We start from the raw sequence: 17403 nt of genomic DNA on the forward strand, positions 1-17403 counted from the left end.
GCATACTGTGCTATTCCGCTAGGGCTTTCCCTGTAATTATACTGCATGCATTCACAAACTTGACAGTCTCTTATGCGTATTCCGTTTTGACTTTTTATGAGATATTGAGCTTCTCTGTCTTTGTCATGTATTCCATTTAGGATTACTTGGTTTTGACAGCATTGCCAATACGCCCCAGTGTCCCTGCTTCTCTTGGGTGCATTCACTGGCTCTTGCTGGTGTATGTTTCTTTTGCTTCAAGCCTGCGTTGGCCCTATGGCATTCCGCTCCCTTTCTCGGCTTCAGCTTCTCAACTTTTCCGCGACTTGTGGCTTCCACTTGCTTATTCTTCTTCCTGGGCTAACATGAAGTGAAGGTTGCTTTCTATTACCAGCAAACGCCCAGAAGCATTCCATCTGCTTCTGGCATCCTTGCTGCATATTCCCATCTGCAATCTGCTCTTCGCTTCTCTGTCAGTGAGCTGGTTGGCTCCACTGACTATGTGTCAGCCCCGCAGTCTCTCGGTCAGCATCAAGAGAAGCAGCATTCTCCAGCCAGCGCTCTCTTGTCGGCTGCTTCACCAGCTTATGTTTTCTGGCTTCAGGTTTGTTCCTCCAACCACTAGAGCACAGCGTGTGCTCTTGACTTCCAGTAATCTTCATTACTCTGTTCATCCTTTTCGTCAAAATGTTTTTGGACCTATGCTAATGGCAGTCTGTTTCTGATAACTTAGATTTAAAGTCTGGAAAAGTGTTCTCAATGATATTAAAAATCAAGTCAGTTCTTGACTATGCAGAGTCTGAATAAGTGATCTCAGTGACTTTAAAAGGCAAGTTAGTTCTTGATGACTTGCATGTAGAATTTGCTAAGGTGTTTTCAGGATTCTTCCTAAGTGGGTGAGGGGAGATATGGCAATATGTAATCAAGGCATGGGGAATGGTGGGGGTATCCTCAAAAGACAAATGGGGATACCATGTCTCATAGCATGATGCCATAACACCCTTCGGGGGGTCGCCTCCCCCCATTTGATCCTCCCTCATATAGCCTTCCCAAGGGTCAGGATCAGGTAGCGGCTGCCGTCCCCTGGCCACATGGGGAGAGGTCACTGCCGGGAAAGAAGTGATGACGCCATTGGATTCATCACAGTGGTGTTTCAGTATGCTGCCGGGTGCTGGGTAATGGGGGATCGGTGGGGCTAGCAGCTCCTGTGCTGCCGGGGGCTGGGTAGTGGGGGATCGGTGGGGCTAGCAGCTCCTGTGCTTCCGGGGGCTGGGTAGTGGGGGATCGGTGGGGCTAGCAGCTCCTGTGGGACCTGACCAAACAGCGTAATTCCAACAGTTTGAAAGGCCCACAAGTACAATTCCTGAACTTCTTTGGCATTTGAAGGAGTTTGCTGGGTCTTGAAGGGTCAGATGCTGTGAGACCTTCAAAGGGAGATGGGAGCTTCTAGAGAGGAGAACAAAGAACCAAGGCATGAGTTGGGGAGCTTGAATAAAGGAGTAAGTTAACTGCAGGTCATGCGAACTCTGCCAACAAGTAAATCCCATACCACTTGTGCTGGGAAGAGTGACCAATGGAACCCCACGGGCAGGCGTAGGGCAAGAGAGAGATTGAGAGTTTGGGGATTCTAGGGAAGTATTCAGTAAGGGGTGCTGTACCTCCCTCCCCCACTTAACAAGACTCTTAGCCATGCTATATCCTTCAAAGGTGATGCATGCATGTCTTAGACCTTTGTTACCTGGTGATGTTCACACTTTCTTTGTCGGTGGAGGCTAATGTGAGGAGCCAGGAATGAGACGCGGACACAGAGAAGACATATTTTTGGTTATGAACCTTTGTTAAAATAATTGGGAAATGCCTCACTGTTACTATTCTAGGAGGAATTTCCCTACGTCAAACCATAACTATGGAGCCTATCCAGTGTCAAGATGTCCCAACAAAAGATCTGTCCTGTGTCCGTAATATTATTCTGGCCCTAACACTGTAAATAAACTCTAAAGGTGTAAAGTGGTTTGTTTTTTGACTTTTTCAAGTGCTCAAATGTTCAAGTTCAACATAAGAGTTTTCTCATGAACAATGACTAATCCCCCACACTAACGTGAGATGGGGGTTTAGATTCTATTAAAGACAAGGAGGCGATTATTATGCAATACAATCTTTACTCTGAAACCACAGCAGCAAAGAAAATACTTTTACAAACAAAAAAGTTTCCACAACAGAACTAGATAGAGTTCAATGTCAATGTATGGGGAACTCCCCAAACCATCATGGAGGACAGGTCATGCCCTGCAGGGGACCAATGAGCAGGGACCCTCTTCTATATATGTCCATTACTCTAACCCCAACCCCTCTTTCTGCAGCTGTCTTGCACCAGAAGTCCAATGAAACGGTTGAACTGCGTAGCGCGGAGAAAGAATCCATCGAAACTGGAGATCTCCACCTTCCCGCAGCCTGAATCTATGCCGAAGTTCTTCTGGATAGGACTTCTCATCCAAAATCACGCACTCCACAACTTGTAACTGCGAGCCACACTCCTGATGAGAACCTCAACTCGTGGCCGAAATCACGCACTCCAGAACTTGTGACTGCGATCCACACTCCTGAGCAGAACCTCAACTCGTACCTGTAAGAACAACAAGCAAGAAGGGTGGGTGGTTGGGAAGAACAACAAACCAAAGAATGTTCTCACTTGAACCACCTGTGTACATGCGTATCACAATTGTCATATCATATCATATCATATTCAGGGTGGGTGGGAGGGATAATAATCGCCTCCTTGTCTTTAATAGAATCTAAACCCCCATCTCACGTTAGTGTGGGGGATTAGTCATTCTATGACAAGACAGGAGGCTCATATTATGCAAGTTCAAAGCCCTTGCATCTCATTAGTACGTACAAAATGATCCAATATAATAGATAATATAATAAAATAATAGGAAAGGAAACATTTTTTAAATGCTTTCATTAAATCAATCTGTTGACCAATCAGAGAATTGCCCAAGACTAGATTGCCCAAAAAGCTGTCTTATAAGGCAAAGTCAAATCCACTGCAAGAAAAACAGGAATGTGCCAAATCCAGCGTTCCTTACAGGCCACCAAAACCAACTGGTTAAAAGAGGGGAAAACATTGAACAAAGTTTTCCTATACTAATAGGTTAGGACAAAACCATCTGAAATAAACACCTATGTTGTTCAATCAAATATTCAAAACACTTAAATTCGTACCATTTTTGGGGACCTAGAAAGCAAACCAATGAAAACAAACACCTAGCTCTCCTGGTGATAAAGAAAAGTACCCCATAGGGGTGAAAGTCTTATAGGTTCCATCCCATGCATTAAAGGAAGATATCGCATTAGAAACAGGGCATGTCACAGAACTACACTGGGGAACCAAGAGGGAAAGACAAATCTTCAAAAGGGTAAAATGGGAGTAAAAAATCATTTTTATAAATTTTGTAATAGGACAAACCATCCTGAGCGGAGCTGAAAAGCAATAGAATTAATCTACAATTGTCTTCAGACATATGTGTATACTAAGGAGGGAAGTCTTCTGGAGGCAGAAGCAGAATGGAAGAGAGGGCCCCACCTGAGAAGCTAACCCGTCAAACCGCCAACACGGAGACCCTCAGACCTCCCGAACTCTTGAAGAAGGACTCTGCTACCATGACAAAAGGCAGATATTATAAACCTGATCCTTAAGAGGCCAAACTTGGCAAGAAGAAAAAATGTATCCGACATCCAATCACTATCATTATAGTGATATCTAAACTCCTTTGTAGGTATGCCCGGTGCTTGAACCTTGATCCCTCCTCCCTGGTGATAAATCCCCTAGCGGATCAAAAGTAACCGAAGGAGGACACCAAATTTCCAAAATCTTAGCAAGACTCTAAACTGCAAAGAACTGATCACTAAATGGTTAAACTGAAGGTGTACACCAGAAGAGGTCCAACCTATATTTCAGCCAATTTGCAGATCTTTGAAGCTCACAGCACCCTGAGCTGGCACCTTACTGCAAACAAACTCTTGTGAAAACCCCAAAGGTCCACCTGCCATGCAGGTGACTATGATAATCAAGTCATCAACCAAATATATATCCCAGCACTCTGGTAATCGTAGCGGCAGACACCGTCTGAAAGTTAATGTATAGACTCTGGAACGCATCGTGATAGAGGGTCATAACGTGGATGGGGGATAGTATCACTCCCAGACCCCTCTATCCCACCAAGGGATATTGAGCCTTCCCAAAAGAGGAGCAACCTCCCCCACTTATCCAAAGGAAAAACCTTGCAATCCAGAAAGAAAACTACCCTGAGGACCACATTAAAGCCCCGCTTTACACCGTTAAGAGAAATAAATACCCACTAGCGCCTCTAACCAATCCCCTGACTGGACAGACTCCAGTTAACTTATTGAAATACCAGAGATTAGCACAAAGGAAATTAACAGACGGGAGGGAAATGCTCAGTGCGAGTCTGCACTGGTCACCCGCCAGAACTCCTGTAAAAAGGAAAAAACTGAAACGATTGGATACTCCCAGAGGTGTAATATTATGATGCAATCTCCCCCAAGGATGGCAGGAAGGGGAATGAGGGGGAAAGAACTCTGGATAATTACCAATGCCCTGTAAATGCAAGGTTGAGAAGAAATCTGGGACCACTGTCCCCTCCAACCCTGAGGTCTGAGTCACTGTATTCATGTGAGGCTGACTGGCCACTAAGGGAATCAGGGGAAGGAAAAACTAAGCACATTGTCCATAGCAAAACAGTACTTATACAGTACTACGAACCCTCAGGTATATGAGTGGTGCTTAACACTACTACGAGCGTTGTGTGGTGTGAGGTGTTCACTTATCGATCTCAGCAGGATAAAAGACTGATGTAGACCTTTCCAAAATTAGGAACCTGTATCAGAACGGTCAGCACGGATATGAAAACAGCACTCTAAAGAGGTTAAGCAACGCTCATGAGGGTACAGAAGCCTGCGTGTACTCCTCGAGCAGAGGAGAAGTTGCAACACACTGTTAGACGGTTAGCTGAACCATAGGCCAAGCTTTGGGAGGAAAAACATGAGGCAGGCGCCAGCAAGTTATTATTTGGCAACTCGTCTAACTGATACCATCAAGTGTTTCCAAACACTCCATCCAAGTAAAACATGGTTGCTCAACTTGTCATGTAAAAAACTGAACGGTTACCCTCGAGCTGACCCTGTCTCCACGAGAACCAAAAGAATAAGGAATGTCCAATGGGACAAAAGTAGGGGAGAACAAACGTCCCCACTAAAGAGAGCCTTAAGCCCTACAGACCTCAATAGAGGCATAACGCATCATCTTTATTCTTCCTCATGTTGAGAGAAAATACTGTAGCTTAATCAGCACTGGTATTGGGTGGAGCAATTGAGGTCGGGAATCAAAACCTAAGGAAAGGACTGAGTTGTCCTGAAACTAACTAAGGTAAAGGGTGACAGAATTTTTAACTAAAAGATGAATGATAACACCAGAGAGATGGTTAGAGAGGAAGGTACAACCCCATATGGGTCTGTTTACAACCACTTCCACACTCTTTTCTTTAAAGCACTTAATAAATAAAGAATATATAATATATGAAATATATATAAAATATCCAAAGAAGAGGGGTTACGCCCTCACAGGGGACCGAATCCCCGGCCCTTATATAAGCTGATACTCACTGAGCTTTCTGGGCCACTGACAATTCTGAAAAAACGCAAATGTGTTCCAGTCAACACTTAAACATATTGTTTATCAAAGCGTACACTGAGCAAGTGCACCTCAACTGCTCACCCCAGCAGGGTGAGGCAACCAATAGTACACGAGGGAGCACCTCGCAGTAGGAACAAGGCGAAGCCTGAAACCGAGCAGGTTACTGCACGCCTACAAGACCAAACAATGGCGTCAGCCATATGCAGCACCTAAACAAAGCTGCCGACCTTAAGGAAGGAATACACTGAGCAAGTGCACCTCCAACTGCTCGCCCGAGCAGGGCGTGATAATCAGCAGTACACGAGGGGGTAACCTCGCATTAGAACTCAGGCAGAGCCTGAAACCAAGCAGGTTATGGTGCATGCCAGTTAAGGTAATTACCCAAGTTGCCCACTTTAAGGGAGGAAACACTGAGCAAGTGTACCTCAACTGCTCACCCTAGCAGGGTGTGGACACAGCCGTATACAAGGGGACCCCTCGCAGAAACCCCAGGCAACCTTGCCACCGAGCAGGTGACTGCACCTTTCCAGGGAAGATAACCCAAACAAAAGAAAACTGTCAAGTTGAAGGTAGGATACACTGAGCAAGTGCACCTCCAACTGCTCGGCCGAGCAGGGTGTGATAATCAGCAGTACACGAGGGGGTAACCTCGCAATAGAATCAGGCTGAACCTGAAACCGAACTTATGGCACCTACAGTGAAGGCAAAGCACATAACTTAAGAAATAAGTAAATGAATAAATAAACAAAGAAAATAAAATAAAACTGCAGACTGGCAGTGCATCGGGCTCTTGCGCTGGATGGTCAGACTTTGACCTAACAAACCCACAGTCTATCAGTAAACATTCTTTCTTTCCAGCACTAAAGGTAAGGAAATGTGTTGTGTCACCAGGGATACGAAATTACAAACATTTAACAAAACCACATTTTTACTATTAAAATGTTTGTGCTATAATCTTTCTGAAGAAGTCATGAACCAACCAAATGCCCATTAGGAAATCCCTGCTCAACTGAGCAAAAAAGGTGACAATCAAATACCTCCACTGTAAAATACAATTATTTAAAATATAACAATTAAAATATCTAATCTTAAAATATACAAATAAACATGCGCTGGTCGGCCGCGAACCGGGTCTTCCTGCATGGGAGACCTGCAGCTCTATATTTGAGCTAACTTGGCTCAGTACTGAAACAGAGGCTTTTGTTACAAACATAAGCCACAGGGGCAGGCCGAACCCAAAGCCTGCAGCACCTGGAATCCCCAGGTGACCATAAATCTGTCAAGGGGCACGAATTCAAACAGGCGAAATGAAGAGGGAACAGTGTAAACAACACTGCTCTCGCGCACGCCGGGAGCGAGTTGATTAATGCACTAGAAACACCTGAGTTTACAAGCGCGAGAAATTTTTAAAGAAGAAATAAATTAGAGAGCTCCCTCGAACTCACAACCTCATGGACTGTAGTCCGAAATTCAACCATTGCACCACTGCTTCAGCTGAAACAAGATGTATGAGCATAATACATATTTTCTTTTTGAAAGACACCAAAATGAAACCAACGGCCGCACGCGGCTATCCAGATACATTGTATCAAATACACAAATTCCTTTATAATAAAAGGTAATTAACACATATTTACCATATATGCCATATTCAAACTAATAAAGCCTACTACTGACAAACAATGTAAGACACAACTGAAAGGGGTGACTTAGCTCTGTGGTGTCAGCAGCAAAGAAAGAGGGGTTGGGGTTAGAGTAATGGACATATATAGAAGAGGGTCCCTGCTCATTGGTCCCCTGCAGGGCATGACCTGTCCTCCATGATGGTTTGGGGAGTTCCCCATACATTGACATTGAACTCTATCTAGTTCTGTTGTGGAAACTTTTTTGTTTGTAAAAGTATTTTCTTTGCTGCTGTGGTTTCAGAGTAAAGATTGTATTGCATAATATGAGCCTCCTGTCTTGTCATAGAATTATCTTCTTCCCAGAGATTAGCTTTATCCCCTAGTTTCCTTAGATCAACTTTCACTAGTTCAACAAAAGATTAATCGACTTCTAAGTTTTCTCTTCCTTTACAGTTCTTTAGGGATATCCCCTCTCTCCTTTCCTTATCACCAGGATCTTCTCTCTCCCCTATTCCCTGCCCCCCATTCTCACCCTTACCCCATCTGTTTCCCTTCTTCTCCTCCCCATCCCTCCCCCTCCCTCTCCCTCTCAGTTCTCACTACTCTTCTTCTTCCCTTCAGTTTAATTGCTCTACTTACTGTTTTGTTGGTCTGATTCACAATTGTAAAATGCTTCTATTTTTACCGTTATAATGTTAATTGTTATATGTATCCTGTTGTTAAATTGTGCAGCGCTTTGGTGTAAAGCGCTATATAAACTAAATAAATACAAATACAAATATGTCTTTTTCTAAGGGCTTCCCTCAACTCTTTATAGTTTTCCAGGAGTTCATTAATTTAAGGACCTTTCCTTGAGGATTAGAATAGTATCAGAGTTTGTCTTCATCTGGGCATACTGTCAAGGATGGCACTCTGTCAAGAGTGGCACAGGGCCCCCAGGTAGGGTTTGGGTGGCTGTGCTGATGTAAGGTGACAGATAAGTACACACACAGCAGGAAACCCATCAAGAAAGAAAAGTAGGAAACTGTAGTTGTGAAGAGAAAGGGGCAGGAAATACAAAGATACAAACAAACTGGATTCCCTCTTGGGGTGTATACAGATATGGAAAAAGAGTGTTCCAAGGACCTTAGGAAAAACTCTAGCCTTCTGCACAGTTTGCTATTACAGAGGCCCACTCTGTCTGCTCATGGCTGGGAACAACAGCTGTGGGTGTCTGTTAAACAGAAAACGCGACAAGGGAAGGGGCAGAGGTTGCCTGCTAGAAACCAACAGTCAAGCTCTGTACAAAGGATCAACATAAGACACAAGAGAGACAAGAACAGAAATAACCAAGGACAAGGAAGTCTAAGAGAAATCTAGCAGAAGGGAATGAAGGAAGAAACAGTACAATAGAAATGGGTAAACTAAGGGGAGGACAGAGGCGTCAAGGAAGAGAAGGACAGGGATCAAGAGCAAGGGGATGCCAACAAGGAAGAGAGCAAGGGAGCAGCAGCCAGGAAAGAGGGGGGCTGCAAACAAGGAAGCAGGGCTGCAGTACCAAATGGTACAAGGTACAGAAAAACTGTAGTGGATTGCAGAGGACTGTAGTAGGCTGCTAGGCAGAGAGTCCAGTGGAGCAGGACTGAGCTGTAGTAGGGGCAGACAGAGCCCAGAGGAGTAGGGCAGCAAGGAGCGAACCCAAAGGAACAGGGCGTAGAGGCAGAGAGACCAGAGGGTCAGGGCTGAAAGCAGAAGAGAGTAGCAGGCTGCAAGGCAGGGAGCCCAGCGGAGCAGAGCAGCAAGGAGCAAGCTCAGAGGAGCAGAGCAGCAAGGCAGGGTGCCCAGAAGGCTATGGCTGTAGGCAGCGGGGTGTAACAGGCTGCAAGGCAGGAAGCCCAGAGGAGCAGGGCTGTGAGGCAGGGAGCCCAAAAGGCTAGGGCTGTAGGCAACAGGGTGTAGCAGGCTGCAAGGCAGAAAGCCCAGAGGAGCAGGGCTGTGAGGCAGGGAGCCCAAAAGGCTAGGGCTGTAGGCAGCAGGGTGTTGCAGGCTGCAAGGCAGGGAGCCCAGAAAGAGCACTGGAACAAAAGCAGGAAAATGCAGCAGCAGGAACAGCATACAAATTCGAGCAAAAAGGGGCTGGGAGGACTCTTGATGCAAGAGACTGAGCTCCTGCAGGCAGCTGCTTAAATACAGCCCTGCCCTGTACTGAGGCAGGCTAATTGGCAGCACCTGGAGCAGCACACCTGAATACAATCTGCCTCCTCTCTCTCTGGTCCTGAGATGGTGGAAGGAGCACTGATACCTAGGGCTTCTGGGGATTGTGGTTCCAATGCTGACGAATGGTAATGGCCAGGAATTGATAGCTGTAGCAAGGTGCATTGTGGTACATGTAGTTAGTTGAGTTATATAAGAAGGCACCAAAGTCAGGCAAATGGGAATTAAGTACCAAAGTGTGAATAGGGGTTGTTCCAAGAGTATTCTGAAGAGAAATGAATAACAAATAGTCCATGATGGTTGCCAATGTGTGCGCCCATGGCGCAGGCATGACAGTATGCCCCTCTCCAGGCTCCCTGAAGACTGACCAACAAGAAGAGCAAGACCAAGACCTGCCACACTGTGAAAAAGTCTTATACCAAAAAGGCACATCATGAAGCTCCAAAAGCTGTCTAAGGCTGCAAGGTGAGAGCTTTTACAGGAGGAATCTTTATCAATGTTCAGAACCCTTGAGATCGAATCCAGAAAAGACAGAGTCTTAAGGGCCCAAAACCCAACGGTGCGTTCATGAACTGAGAGACTGTGAAGATCTGCTGCAGGCTCCATGGCAAATGGGTATTTGAAAGTAGTGGTTTTACTTAGGGCTGGCAACGGTACAGTGCTGAAAGGTGGAACCAGAGATACAGCTGAATAGGTTGCTCTAGGAGGGTCTTCCAAATATTCAGAAGCAGCAATAGCAACATTAAGATTTGCAGCAGGGACTTCAGGAGTCACAAATGTTGCAGGGACACCCTGAGTAGCAGGGAGTTCAGAAGCCACAGCAGCCGGGAGATCAAGAATGGCAGTCGGAAGTTCAGGTGCTGTAGCAGCTGGGAGTATAGGTGCCACAGCAGTACCAGCGGGCAGAGATGCAACTGAGACTGAAGGAGTACAGTCTGGTAGTTTAGGTGCTGCAGAGGCACCAGCAGGAACAACCAGAGCTGTAGCCTTAATAGGAGAGCTGTTAACTGGCGTTGCAACAGGTACTGATCTTGCAGGCAGAGAGGAAGGGGTGGTTCAACTGCAGTAAGAGTGATTTGAGATGCTGCTTCAGTAGCAGATTTAGGAGTACTAGCAGGAGGAGCAGCAGAGATTGGACTTGCAGATTCTGTAACAGGTAGCATGGCTGACGGAGGATTAGGGAAGGGTAGGCTTTCTGATGACTGGCCTTCAAAGTCTTGTGTGCTCTGGTGGATAGATGGGTCTGGGGTATTGGCTGTTGGCAAAGCTGGATTCCAGACAGGTACTGGGTATAGTTCAGGATCTGACAAATGGTCTGGTGCACAAAAGTCCATAGCAGCAGAGTACCTCTCTGACTTGGTCACCTCTTTAGAGGCTGTAAGTGTGAGTAAAGGGCCGCCATCAAGAGTAAGAACGGGACACTCCTTTGACTCAGCAGGATCTCCAGCCAGATGATCACACTTGATTTGTGGTGTAAAGGCAGTGTGAGTGATTTGGCCCACCGAAGGAGTCAATTCTTCACTATCTGAGCAACAGCCTGAGTTACTGTGGCTAGTAAGTGAATGAGCTAAGTCAAACTTTAGAAGGTATGCATATGCCAAGTTCAGGTCTTCCATCTGCTCTGTATAAATCTGTATCCTTTTCTGTATTACCCTTCCAGGTCTTATCATGCCAATCTCTAAAGACAGAATGTCGGGTGTTGGGCATAGTGCCAGATGGTCTGGTAAATTGTGTCCCTTTGCCAGATTCTTACCATGCAAATAGACAAATTCATAATAGAGGTCTTCGGTTTGTCTTTTAAGGCGTAAGAGTTGTTCTTGTAACAGGTATGTTCCATTAGCCTGTTCTACAGCTTCAGAATCTGGTGTAGCAGAACATTCGGGTGTTGCAATAGGAAGACTGACCTTAGAGTTATCATGGTTAGTAGTTACTGGGGGAGCATTAAGACAACCGATGGTCAGTATTGGTCTTTTGTACCCAGGGCCAGCTGCACTAACCTCAGGATACTGAATGCCTTGTCCTGTTAAATGAGTGTTTCCAGCAGTCTGGGGAGGTTGTGTAGCTTGCCAAGCTGATCTTGAGCATATCACTTTGGCAACAGCGTACTCTGGTTGAGAGTCTGCCACAATGAGTGCAATATCCTTGGCTGTAGCAGTGTTACGACATTGGTCCTGAGACAGGGTAGCCTGGGATAAAGGAATACAAGGTTCGTGTACCGGCTGAATGTCGAATGCAGTGTCAGAAGAAATGCCAGAAAACGCATGAGTGTTTTCCACTGGTTGGGCTAACAAAATCTGCAGGAATTCATTTTCTTGCTGTAGTTCTTCTACAGATAGAGACTGCGGATCATAGTTGCAAATGTCATAGTAGTTACCCATGGAAGGGTCAGCGAGCCAGTGAGTGTAGTACTGTGCTTGTAAACCTTTGTTTGCTAGGGCGAGTCTGTCTTTTAAACTAGGGTTTTTGTTTGCAGTCCTTAAGAAAACTTTAGATTTTTGCAGAGGTTTCTTCAATCGAAAGGATAGCATCTTTGGTCTGTGTGTGCCTTTCCTGCCTATGGAACAATAATTTATTGGCTCTTGCATTCTGTCAAGGATGGCACTCTGTCAAGAGTGGCACAGGGCCCCCAGGTAGGGTTTGGGTGGCTGTGCTGATGTAAGGTGACAGATAAGTACACACACAGCAGGGAATTCATCAAGAAAGAAAAGTAGGCAACTGTAGTTGTGAACAGAAAGGGGCAGGAAATACAAAGATACAAACAAACTGGATTCCCTCTTGGGGTGTATGCAGATATGGAAAAAGAGTGTTCCACGGACCTTAGGAAAAACTCTAGCCTTCTGCACAGTTTGCTATTACAGAGGCCCACTCTGTCTGCTCATGGCTGGGAACAACAGCTGTGGGTGTCTGTTAAACAGAAAACAAGGGAAGGGGCAGAGGTTGCCTGCTAGAAACCAACAGTCAAGCTCTGTACAAAGGATCAACATAAGACACAAGAGAGACAAGAACAGAAATAACCAAGGACAAGGAAGTCTAAGAGAAATCTAGCAGAAGGGAATGAAGGAAGAAACAGTACAATAGAAATGTGTAAATTAAAGGGGAGGACAGAGGCGTCAAGGAAGAGAAGGACAGGGATCAAGAGCAAGGGGATGCCAACAAGGAAGAGAGCAAGGGAGCAGAAGCCAGGAAAGAGGGGTGCTGCAAACAAGGAAGCAGGGCTGCAGTACCAAATGGTACAAGGTACAGAAAAACTGTAGTGGATTGCAGAGGACTGTAGTAGGCTGCTAGGCAGAGAGTCCAGAGGAGCAGGACTGAGCTGTAGTAGGTGGCAGAGTGGCAGACAGAGCCCAGAGGAGTAGGGCAGCAAGGAGCGAACCCAAAGGAACAGGGTGTAGAGGCAGAGAGACCAGAGGGTCAGGGCTGAAAGCAGAAGAGAGTAGCAGGCTGCAAGGCACGGAGCCCAGCGGAGCAGAGCAGCAAGGAGCGAGCTCAGGGGAGCAGAGCAGCAAGGCAGGGTGCCCAGAAGGCTATGGCTGTAGGCAGTGGGGTGTAACAGGCTGCAAGGCAGGAAGCCCAGAGGAGCAGGGCTGTGAGGCAGGGAGCCCAAAAGGCTAGGGCTGTAGGCAACAGGGTGTAGCAGGCTGCAAGGCAGAAAGCCCAGAGGAGCAGGGCTGTGAGGCAGGGAGCCCAAAAGGCTAGGGCTGTAGGCAGCAGGGTGTAGCAGGCTGCAAGGCAGGAAGCCCAGAAAGAGCACTGGAACAAAAGCAGGAAAATGCAGCAGCAGGAACAGCATACAAATTCAAATAAAAAGGGGCTGGGAGGACTCTTGATGCAAGAGACTGAGCTCCTGCAGGCAGCTGCTTAAATACAGCCCTGCCCTGTACTGAGGCAGGCTAATTGGCAGCACCTGGAGCAGCACACCTGAATACAATCTGCCTCCTCCCTATCTGGTCCTGAGATGGTAGAAGCAGCACTGATACCTAGGGCTTCTGGGGATTGTGGTTCCAATGCTGACGAATGGTAATGGCCAGGAATTGATAGCTGTAGCTAGGTGCATTGTGGTATATGTAGTTAGTTGAGTGATATAAGAAGGCACCAAAGTCACGCAAATGGGAATTAAGTACCAAAGTGTGAATAGGGGTTGTTCCAAGAGTATTCTGAAGATAAATGAATAACAAATAGTCCATGATGGTTGCCAATGTGTGCGCTCATGGCGCAGGTATGACACATACTTCTGCCAAGTCACATTACACAATTGTTTCACCTTCACCTGGTGTACCTTCCTACCAGGTTTGTATTACTTAAACATTAAACTTTACCTGGTATACTCTCCTGCCAGGATTTCTATTTCACCAACACCTTGTTGCACATATGCTTAACTTCACCTGGTATACTGCCAGGACCTTGTTACTTAAATGCTTTGTTGCACAGATACTTAGGCATACTTGCTTCCCAGGACTTTACTATCTGAGCCACTCTTTCTTTCATGTTAGAGTTAAATAACCTGTTAGCAGTTTGCTTCATAAACACTCTCGCCTTTCTGATTACTTTGCTGCTTCCTGTTTGCAGCAGTCTCTGGAGCGTTTCCCTTTATTTAGCCACCCGGTAACCCACTTGCTTGTTCTAGTTTCACTGGTTATTTCTGTTGCTGATGCGCAGTAACCCTTATTCGCTGGCAGCCTGGTAACCCTATTTTCTTCCGAGGGCTTGCTGATTATTTCAGGCGCCTCTAAGTTCCTCTCTGCCTTGCTGTACTGCCTTCACGTGGGCTTCATCCAGCACTGTCAGGCCCGGAAAAGGGACACCATCTCCTGAACCACAGAAGCCGAATGGAATTGACCCTCCCACTGTGGTTGGTACAGGTTCCCGGATTTTAGAACTACAGGTAACCACGTGGCAGCCAATGGGGGGAAGAGGGATTAGGTAGAGGTTGTGGATAGGAAGGAGGAAGTAGGGAAACCAGAAAGAGGGTTAGGGTAATGAGATTGGAAAGGTAGGGGGAGTTTAGGGAAAAGAACACACCTTAATACTTTGCAACTCTGTCCCTATAACCTGACCTGACCTGCTTCTATCAGGGAATTCCTGCGTAATTCTAACACACACCCAACCTCCTACACATGCAACATGGACTACAAATACACATCACATTCAGAGCTAATCCTTGGAAGCATTCCTCTGTTTTCTGAGGATTAACTTGACATTCATTCCCACCAGCAGGTAGTGGCTCCCAAAAACTATGAAGTCATGCTACAAATATGACAATGGATGTTGAAGCAGACAAAAGAAGAGCACGATTTGCATAATGAAACAAACAAACATGTGTGGATTCTCCACATGAATTCACAGTACTCATGACCTGTTGGCAAAGCATGAAATGTAACACAAAATCGAACATACGCATGAACTTCCACACTGAATTTCTCCCTGTAGAAATGAGGAACAGTAATCGGGGTGCAAGAAAGAAAATGACCTTTATTCAGGTATAAGGTCTCCTGGTCCAAGCGGGGTACAAACAGTGTCCGTTCTGTACATCAGGGCCGGACAACCCAGTTTCTCCCTTCGATACAGAGCGCTTCTTCTCTCCTCCCGATGTCCGCCCTGGTCCTTAGTATGCCCAGCGGTACTCCGACAGCTGGTCCTGCCGGATGTGTAAACAGAGAACCAGGAGGATCAGGTTGGTATCATTTTGAATACCCGGCCCATTCCCCCCCAATCCGCATACAGGATGTAGCCCGATCCTCCGTCGTAGGCCCCACCCTCTTTCCGTGGCTCTGCCTGTCTGGGTCAACATAGCCTCCAGATCCCATCAGGGGGAGCCTGACTCGGCTTACCCCCACCTTGCCAGCTCTGTCCTCTGGCCTTGGGGAACTGCTATGTTTCCCACGGGACCCCCACATTGGGCCCTGACCAGACAACTGCATCCGGGAGAAGACGCTTCCCTTGGAAGGTACTTTACGGACTGCCCCCACCACCCCTCCACTTTCCTTGTAGTGTGTGGCTGTGTCCTCCATCCGGGTAACCAGTTGGGAGAGGATCCGGAGTAGGCATTGAATGCTGGCATTGGGTTCAGGTTTGTTCTGGGGCTCATGAAGGGTCTTCCTTCTCTCTGATAGGGATTATCCCAGGGGTCCCCCCAGGGAATGCCTGACTGGGGTCTAGACACACTAGCCGTACACCGAGGTGGGGGATGAGTGTGACAATATATCATTAAGGCATGAGGGACTGAGGCAACATCCCCAAAGGGGAAAGGAGGGCATGTGCTTTCCTCTGATGATGTCATTGAGTCTCCCTGAGAGTCACTGCCGCCCCCCAGGTGGTCCTCCATCATATAGCCGCCACCAAGGTCAGGATCAGGTAGTGGCTGCCATCCCCTGACCACAAAGGATAAGGCTATCCCAGGGAAAGGAGTGATGACATCCTCAGATTCAGCACACTATGGAATCCTTTGTGTTGTCAAGCCTTTGTTTGGATGTGACGGCCTGATCCATACCATTAGTAACTAAGTATTACCCAGTGTTATATGACTTTGAGTTATGGGAAAAAGGTTTGATCGGAGGACACTTTCATTAGCTATGGACAATGAATACATAGATTTACTCCAGGGAAGCAGATATCTGGTGGGATACATTGCTCACTTTAATGCCTTGGTGATAGAAATTGAGTGGCTGGAGAAAAAGAGGGCTTTGCTGTTATATCGAGGCTGGAGAGAGTAGTTAAAGGGATGGTGAACTTGGTGGAAGGGCTGTGAGGGAATCGTGTAATTTGGGCAATGGAAGGCAAACTACACAACTGCTACCAAGAATTCTGGGATGTTTTGGACCAGGTTAATGCTGGGGAACTGACACCATCTCGCCCTTTTGGTTGTAAGATTGAATTGAAAGCTGACACCACAATCCCTTGTATTCACACCTTTGCCCCAATTGAGAAGTAAAAAGAACATTTCAAGAAATACCTTGAGGAAAACCAAGCTCATGGTTTTATTCAGCAATCCCCATCGCGGAGGACTCCTCCACTTTTTTTGTCACCGGGAAGAATGGAAAATTAAGGCCATGTATTGACTACAGCACAATACGCAGGATTACTGTGAAGAACCACTATCCTCGCCCTCTCATTTTGAACATTTTCGATCAGATCCAGGATGCGTCAATCTTCCGCAAACTAGACGTGCATGGTGCACACCACTTTGATTCGAGTTCGGGAGAGGGATGAGTGGAAGGCTGCATTTCTAACCAAATATGGCCTGTATGAGTATCAGGCAATGCTATTTGGTTTTTGTAACTCTCCAGTAGCCTTCTAGTTTTCTAATAATGAAGTGCTTCAAGAATTCATTGATGTGTTTTTGGTCTTATATACTGACAACAACTTAATAAATTCCCAAGATGAGGAGCAGCACCAGAAACATGTAGCGGTAGTGCTGCAAAAACGGAGAGAAAATTGGTTTTATGCCAAAAGGGTCCCTCCCTATGAGGTCCCCCCGCATATTACCACCCCAAGGTGGACTATTGGGTAGTGGCCTCACCTCCCTAGCTTCATAGGAAAGGGCTCCCCGCTAGGGAGAAGTTTGAGACCTGGTTAATTGTCACAGTACATGGGTCATCGCTGTGTGTGCATTTTCTATACTTTTTCTGACAAAATAACTCTTACCGCAGCTGGAAGGACCAGCCAGCACACGCAAACGAATATTGTAGTCTGGTATCCATAACCCCTAGCAATCAATAACCGCAGAGAGGTGTCAAGCCTCCTGGTGCTAACGTCCTTTTATCAAACACAACACAGAGCCTTCTGTAGAGTACTCATACTAATCTCCCATTGTGTTTATCCCGCACAATGCACAGTTGTGTAACCGTGATAGCCCTTGGGGTGTTACATGCATCTCCCTATGTATACGACTAC

The 17403-nt window shown here is 46.4% G+C and overlaps 1 long non-coding RNA gene across 1 annotated transcript; it reads right to left on the reverse strand.

The window, feature by feature from the left end:
• Window positions 1-2118: 2118 nt before the first annotated feature.
• LOC138521990 (uncharacterized) lies at window positions 2119-7439 on the reverse strand. Its single transcript, XR_011283204.1, has 2 exons — window positions 7333-7439; window positions 2119-2602 (listed from the first exon to the last, which is right to left on the reverse strand). It is a non-coding gene; the product is annotated as an uncharacterized lncRNA (long non-coding RNA).
• Between the last annotated feature and the right edge of the window lie 9964 nt (window positions 7440-17403).

This window comes from Ambystoma mexicanum, chromosome 13 (assembly GCF_040938575.1).
Source record: "Ambystoma mexicanum isolate Mex_15411 chromosome 13, UKY_AmexF1_1, whole genome shotgun sequence".
Classification (NCBI taxonomy): Eukaryota; Metazoa; Chordata; class Amphibia; order Caudata; family Ambystomatidae; genus Ambystoma; species Ambystoma mexicanum.